The sequence below is a fragment of the Vigna angularis genome, chromosome 7 (genome assembly GCF_016808095.1).
Source record: "Vigna angularis cultivar LongXiaoDou No.4 chromosome 7, ASM1680809v1, whole genome shotgun sequence".
In the NCBI taxonomy this organism is placed as follows: Eukaryota; Viridiplantae; Streptophyta; class Magnoliopsida; order Fabales; family Fabaceae; genus Vigna; species Vigna angularis.
Window position 1 is genome coordinate 2,414,553 of NC_068976.1, and position 8,385 is coordinate 2,422,937.

The following is an 8,385-nucleotide window of genomic DNA, read 5'->3' on the forward strand; positions in this document are numbered from 1 at the left end:
TATTTAAATATCCACTTATTTCAAAATATATATATAATAATTTTACTTATATACACATAAAAAATAAAATTTACAAAAATATGTTATAAAAGGTTTAGGCACATGTGTGATCGCACGCATCGTCCTTGTGCTAAAACCTTTTTTTCTTCTTTCCTAAAATTATAAAAAATATATTTTAAAGGTTTAGGCACATGTGTGATCGCACGCATCGTCCTTGTGCTAAAAACCTTTTCTTTTTCTTAAATAAAATTACAAAAAATATATTTTGAAGGTTTAGGCACATGTGCGATCGCACGCATCGTCCGTGTGCTAAAAACCTTTTCCCTTTCTTAAATAAAATTACAAAAATATATTTTGAAGGTTTAGGCACATGTGTGATCGCACGCATCGTCCTTGTGCTAAAAACCTTTTCCCTTTCTTAATTAAAATTACAAAAAATATGTTTTAAAGGTTTTTGCACATGTGTGCTCGCACGCATCGTCCTTGCGCTGAAAACCTTTTCTCTTTCTTAATTAAAATTACAAAAATATGTTTTAAAGGTTTAGGCACATGTGTGATCGCGCGCATCGTCCTTGTGCTAAAAACCTTTTCTTTTCCTTAAGTAAAATACAAAAAAAAGTATAAAATCTCCAAAAAACCCAAAAACATAAGCAATTTTAAACAACGAACAATCTTCCTACCCAGAACTACGTGATCCTTGATTCTCCATCAAGATTGGAGATACGTAGGAGCAAGGCTAGTCCTTGTCAGGTTCACTTCCCAAAAGTCCCAAAATCATTTCAAAACGTATTTTCCATCAATTTCTCAAACGAATCTTTCAATCAATTTCTCAAACAAATCTTTCAAACAAATCTCTCAAGCATCTTCAAAAGAACTACGTAACCCTGATTTCTCATTTTGAATGAGAATACGTAGGAGCAAGGTCAATCCTTGTCGGGCCCAAAAAACTAAAAAAATATATTTTGTTTATTTAGAATTTTATTTTAGGGAATAGTTAAACATTTTGAAAACCACATCATATTCGTGCATTTAGTTAAAGGTACTGCCTTCGGGCAGGCGTTGTAGGGTGCTAATACCTTCCCTACACGTAACCGACTCCCGAACCCAGAATCTGGTTTTCGTGGACCGTGTCTTATTATTTTATGGTTTTTTCGTAGTTTTCCATAATAAACTATGGTGGCGACTCCAAAATCTCTTTTCAAAACCCGTTTTTTTTGGATCGTCGTCCCGTCACGATTCCGGTTGCGACAAGTAGTAAGTGGTTTATTGTGGGAAATAGTCTCTTAAGGCTCAATTAGGTTAATAAATTTAACAATTGGTCCACAACAGGAAAAACAAATCCAATGTAGGACGTGATATAGAGACCCCACGCTCTCTTCTTTTAATATAGCTATTTACTTCCATCTCGTTTTCCAAAATAATAAAGCACTGACTGATAAAGTTGGCAAGACTCTTCCAATTATATAAAACCTGCATAGTCACATGCAATGTAAACTTGAAAGTACTCCATGTTATAAGCAATTAAACATTTTGGATGTTTCAGTTATGGGGATCGTCATTATGATGCTGTAGCAGCAAGTTTTGATATTTGTGTATTTTAAATTATGATGAGAATGCTCATTACTTCTACTTATTCCGTGCCCCATCATTTTGACAATTCTAAATTATGAAAATGTTTCTGTGACGGGAAACAACATTATTCTATATTCAGTGCATCCTCATTTTGGCCCTTCGGATCGGTGCTAATGGGGATCCAATGATATTCTAAGTGGATAAATTTCAAAGTTACTGATAGGAAATGGATAGTTTATGAAACAAAGAGAAAAGGGAATAAAGCGGGGAGAAACGTTAGGTGGTTATAACAATATTAGTATTTGGACGGAAATAAAGTTGCTATAAAATAGCTATTGTATTATGATATTAGACATTTTTTTGATTGTTTTAATGTAAAGACAGGATCACGTTTATCCTGTGGAGGGAAGAGTATTTAGCTCTGTTGGAGGTTGTTGAAGGGGTAATTACTATACTGAATACAAAAATATACAGTTTATATTTTCTTTTCTGGTTGTTTAGTGTGAGTGAGTGCACATTAAATAGGTTTTCATTCTAGAAACCTATCAATTTCGTCAAACCTGCCGGATCAGTGAGAGACAAGAGTGAGATAGAGGGAAAATTAAATGCACTAGAAGGAAGAATGGAGGGAAGGATGAATGTCCTGGAGGATCGAATGGAGGCTTTGGAGACGACCGTGGATGGGTTGAAGGCGGAGACGATGGGCTTACGACAAGAACTTAGAGAATTAAAGAAAATGTTTGGAGAGAGAGGACGAAATGCAGAGAGCCATCAAGAGGGAAGTCAAGATTCAATGAACGGAAGCAGAGGAGGACGAAGAGAAGGTGATGACGAAGAAGATTTGAGTGGCGCGCAACCAAACTGGGTGAAGAGGATTGAGTTACCAACCTTCAAAGGAATCGATCCGATAGGGTGGATTTCTCGTGCGAAGAAATAGTTTGAGATTCAGAAGGTGACGGAAAGGGAAAAACTTCGATTGGCGTACATCTGCATGGAAGGGAGCACGAGTTATTGGTTTCGTTTCTGGAAAGAGAAAACTCAAGCGCCAACATGGGAAGGCTTGCGGGAAGCTCTAATAAGGAGGTTTGGAGGTCGTGATAGAGGAACAGTGTTTGAGAGACTAGCGGCGATAAAACTAAAGAGCATGGTCAATTAGGACATCTAGGAATTTTAAAATGTTAGTGGCACAAACGAAGGACGTGACGGAGGATCAGCTCCTTGCATATTTTTTCGTGGGTCTGCAAGGGGAAGTTCGAAGTCAGATTCGTTCGCATAATCCTTGGGATTTATTAACAACGATGGAGATTGCACGAGACGTGGATGAGGCGAGTCGAGGCGCGCAGACGGTGGGAGGAACCAGAATCAAGGGTAGCCAGTTGTGGGGGTGTCTCAAGGTGGGACCGGCACCGTAGCGAGATCGAAACCGTTTAATTCAGGTCCGGGACGATCAAGAGTAACAGAGAATACTGCGACGGCACGAAGGGAAGTTCCTCAGGGAACGACAGTGTCCCAAGATGGAAGTAGCACCGTCAGCAACGGTCATGGAAGAGGAATGAGGAATTTGCCTTACCCTAAGTACGTCAGGAGGAGGGAAAAGGGGTTGTGCTTCCGTTGTGGGGACCCTTATAGTCCTGGACATTGTTGCACAGAAAGAAGCTTGCGAGTGGTGATCATGGGGGAAGACGAAACCAACGAAGACGAAGATGAAGAAGATGGGGGAGAGGCTGAGCAAAAATGCATGGAGTTGTCGTCGTTTTCCGCTGGCGGTCTTACTCAACAGAAAACCATGAAGCTACAAGGGTGGGTCCGGGTAAGAGGGTGCTCGTCCTCATTGACAGTGGCGCTAGCACAATTTTATAGCAACAGACTGGTGAAAGAGTTGGGTTTACTAGTGGAAGATACCCCACCGTTTAAAGTAAGTTTAGAAATGGGAGGAAGAAACAAACTACAGGATGTTACAGGAAGGTTCCAGTAAATATAGGTGAAATGGAGGTGATAAAACAATTTTATTTATTTGAACTAGGAGGAGTAGACTTAATTTTAGGGATGGAATGGTTGGCCAAGTTGGGGGAAGTAACTATTAATTGAGGCGAATTAAAAATGGTTTATAAGCAGGGAGAGAAGGAGGTAATGATCAAAGGGACCCCACTTTGGCACGAAAAATAGTGGCAACGAAAGGTTTAATGAAAATGAAAGCGGTGGAAGCGATGACTTTGGTATGGACTTTGGGAAAGGTAGAGATAAAATGAGACAACAGAGACCAATCCAGACTTAACAGGGATCCAGACAAAAGAATTGCAACGAGTCTTGTAAGATTTCAAAGAGGTTTTTAATGAGCCCAGGAGCCTTCCACTAGTTCGAAATGTAGTCCACCGAATCCTGCTCAAAGAAGGGACTGATCCAGTTAACGTCCGCCTTTATAGATTTCCTCATGTGATATAGGAGGAGATCGAAAATTAGGTAGCTGAGATGTTGAAAGCGGGGATCACACGACCAAGCACTAGCCTTTATTCAAGTCCCGTGATTTTGGTCAAGAAAAAAGATGGCAGTTGGCGCTTCTGTATTGATTACAGGGTGATGGAAGCTTGTTAGGCTTGGAACTCGCAGGTTGCAACTCCAAACAACAAGCCAGGAAAGAGCAGTGGAATGGAAGTAGATAAATGGTGTTTTGGTGTGTTTTTAATGGAAGGAGTGTGTGTAGAGACCTCTTAGCTCAGAAGGCCTTCCTACTATGGAAGGAAGCTAGAGGAAAGGGTAGAGAAAGTGAAGAGAAGAAGTGACTCAAGAGCAATAGGGCTGGAAAACAATTTCTGCAGCATTTCACTAAGTTCAAAAGTGAGAAAATACAAAGGGAAGACCCTCTTATTTATAGGTGAAGAAGGGCCACAATTCTGAGCTAAATTCCCTCCAAAATTCAAAATAAAAGACGAGCTTGAAGGCCAAGTCAGCTGGGTCACGGGAAGCATGTTAGGTCACATGGACAGTGCTGCCAAAACGTGCTTTAGGCTGCTTCGCTGGCGCTGGAGCCCCCCCTGTCTAAGAGCGCTGGAGCGCACGTGAGCCAGGAAGTCCTTTTGGTGCATCTGAGCTAGAGCCCCCCCTGTTTGAGGATGCTGGAGCGGCCCTGGTGCTGATCCCCTGAAGAATGTTTTTCCTAAATCTGATTGGTTGACCATGGCTCTTACTTTTATTGTATCCTACAAAACATTATTTATAAATATTAGTTTTTAGACAAGAGAAGAATGGTTTTCATAAGTAACCTTCCATAGAAGTAAAGTGTTATGTGATCCTTCTTCTTCTTCAATCTTCCTTGCCATGGCTCTAGTAAGAGGTCCAATGTGATTCCTTGATGGTCTTCCATCAGACCCTTCCTCTTGAAAAGGATCTGTTCTCAGATCTGCTTCATCCTATTGATCATCTCCCGTGAAAGGAATTAAGTCGCAGACGTTAAAAGTAGGACTGACACCATAACTTTCAGGAAGGTCTAATATGTATGCATTATCATTTATCTTTTTGACCACTTTGAAAGGACCATCTCCTCTTGGACTAAGTTTGGACTTTCGTTGAGAGGGAAATCTTTCCTTTCTCAAATGAAGCCAAACTAAGTCTCCTTCTTCAAAGACTATTTTCTTTCTCCCTTTGTTGTTATATTCTGTATATTTTTAGGTTTGTTTTTCAATTTGGTTTTTAACCTTCTCATGTAACTTCTTGATAAATTCCGCTTTAGATACTCCTTCTTTATGAAGAAAAGAAGATGATTCTGGAAGAGGAAGTAAATCAAGAGGTGTAATAGGGTTAAAACCATAAACAACCTCAAAAGGAGAAAGACTAGTAGTCTTGTGAACTACTCTATTATAACCAAATTCAATATGAGGTAGATGATCATCCCAACTTTTTTTATTTCCTCTTAATATTACCCTTAACAAAGTAGATAGAGATCTATTTACTACTTCAGTTTGCCCATCAGTTTGTGGGTGACATGTGGTAGAAAATAGAAGTTTAGTTCCTAGCTTTTCCCATAAAGTTTTCCAAAAATGGCTTAGGAACTTAACATCTCTATCAAACACTATGGTTTTGGGTAAGCCATGCAATCTCACTATTTCTTTAAAGAAGAGTCTAGAGATATAGATAGCATCATCTACTTTGTGGCAGGGTATAAAATGTGCCATTTTACTAAAACGATCTACTACCACAAATATAGAATCATACCCCTTTTGAGTTCTTGGCAGTCCTAGAACAAAATCCATGCTTATGTCCTCCCAAGGGGTATTAGCTATGGGAAGAGGAGTATAGAGTCCATGAGGCATAATTTTTGACTTAGCTTGTAAACAAGCTATGCATTTAGAACAATGCCTTTGAACATCTACTCTCATGTGTGGCCAATAGAATTTACTTTTTAAAATGCTTAGACTTTTATCAACTCCATGATGGCCCATGAATCCTCCTCCATGACTATCTTTGATAAGAAGTTTTCTAATGGATCCTTGGGGTATACAAAGTTTTCCTTTATTAAAAAGATACCCCTCAAAAAGATAGAATCCATCAAAAGGCTTCTTAAGACATGATGAATAAGTGGATGCAAATGTTTCATCATTTTCATATAGTTCTCTTATATCATCAAATCCTAATATTTGTGAACCTAGGGTTACTAATAATGCATGTCTTCTAGATAAAGCATCCGCAACAACATTAGTACTCCCCTTTTTGTGTTTGATGACATAGGAAAATTACTCCAGGTATTCCACCCACTTGGCATGTCTCTTGTTTAACTTTCCCTGCCCTTTAAGATACTTGAGAGATTCATGGTCAGTATGTATAATAAATTCTCTATTTACCAAATAGTGCTCCCAAGTCTTTAAAGCTCTAATGAGGGTATACAACTCTTTATCATAGGTAGGATAGTTTAGAGTAGGTCCCCTAAGTTTTTCACTGAAGTAAGCTACGGGATGACCTTCTTGAATTAAAACAGCTCCTATCCCTACCCCAGATGCATCACATTCTAGTTCAAAGGCTTTGGAAAAATCAGGAAAGACTAGAATAGGTGCATGAGTTAACTTATGTTTCAAGGTCTCAAAAGATAAAACTTGCTTATCACCCCAAATAAAAGAAACATTCTTCTTGACTAGTTCATTCAAAGGAGCAGCTATAGTAGAGAAGTCTTTTACAAATCTTCTATAAAAACTGGCTAATCCATGGAAACTTCTCACCTCTCCTACTGTCTTAGGGCTTGGCCATTCTTGTATGGCCTTGATCTTCTCAGGATCAACATGTACACCTTCTTTTCCAACTTTGAATCCAAGGAATATCACACTTTCTTGACAAAAAGTACATTTATCAAAGTTGGCAAAGAGATGATGTTCTCTAAGAAGAAGCAAGACCTTTCTGACATGGCTAAGATGCTCTTGAAAACCTTGACTATAGATTAAGATATCATCAAAGTAGACCACTACAAACCTTCCTATGCATTCCCTAAGGACATGGTTCATTAATCTCATGAATGTACTAGGAGCATTGGTTAAGCCAAAGGGCATGACTAACCATTCATACAAACCAAACTTGGTCTTGAAAGCAGTCTTCCATTCATCACCTTCTTTGATTCTTATTTGATGATATCCGCTTTTGAGATCAATTTTGGTGAAAATGTTTGCTCCAAGTAATTCATCTAACATGTCATCTAATCTGGGAATGGGGTGCCTATATTTAACAGTTATGTTGTTGATGGCCCTACAATCTGTACACATTCTCCAAGATCCATCCTTCTTAGGGACCAACAACACAGGCACAACACAAGGACTTAGGCTTTTCTGGATCCACCCTTTGTTCAATAATTCAGTAACTTGTTTCTTTATCTCTTTTGTTTCCATGGGGTTGGTCCTATAGGCTGGTCTATTAGGAAGGCTTGCCCCAGGCACCAAATCTATTTGATGTTTTATTCCCCTCATAGGTGGTAAGCCAATTGGTACCTCTTTAATCAAATTCTTTCAAAAGTTTTTGCAACCCCTTTGGTAGAGAACCAAGTTCATAATTTACTGAAACAAGTGCCTCTTTGCAATAGAGAAGAAAATGAGGCTGTCCAAGCAAAATTTTCTTAGAACTTTTCAAAGTTTGGGATTGGACAACTTCTTTGGTTGAGGCACTATTTGCCAAACTCATATCCTTCTCTTTTTTCTCCTTCCTTTTTCCCTTTTTCTTTTCTCCATCTAACTTCTTCTTAAGAATTATTTGGTCCTCTCTTACTTGTGAAGGTGTAAGAGGACACAAAACAATCTTCTTGCCCTTGTGTTAAATGGTGATTTTGTTGGTTACTCCATCATGTAGAGCTTGCTTATCAAATTACCAAGGCCTTTCAAGTAATATGTGCCCAGCTTCCATTGGTACTACATCACAAACAATTTGGTCTTCATATTTTCTAATGGAAATGGGTACACTTACTTGTTCTTTGACTATTATTCCTTCATCCTCTTTGATCCATTGAAGTTTATAAGGTTTAGGATGAGTAGTAGTAGTTAAGTCTAGCTTCTCTACCATTCTTGAACTGCAACAGTTACAACAAGATCCACTATCCACAATTATTGAACATGCCTTTTCAAAAACTTTATACCTTGTGTGGAATAGATTCTCTCTTTGTGACTGTTCTAGCTCAACATGTTTATTTTCAAGGAGTCTTCTTACCATGAGTAAGTCACCATCACAAGGTAATGCTTCTTCTTCTTCAGAAGTGGATGTTCTAGACTCCTTATATGAAGAACCCTTACTTTCACTTTCATGCTCAAGAATGTAAGTTGACCTTCTATTGCGACACTCAGATGCATA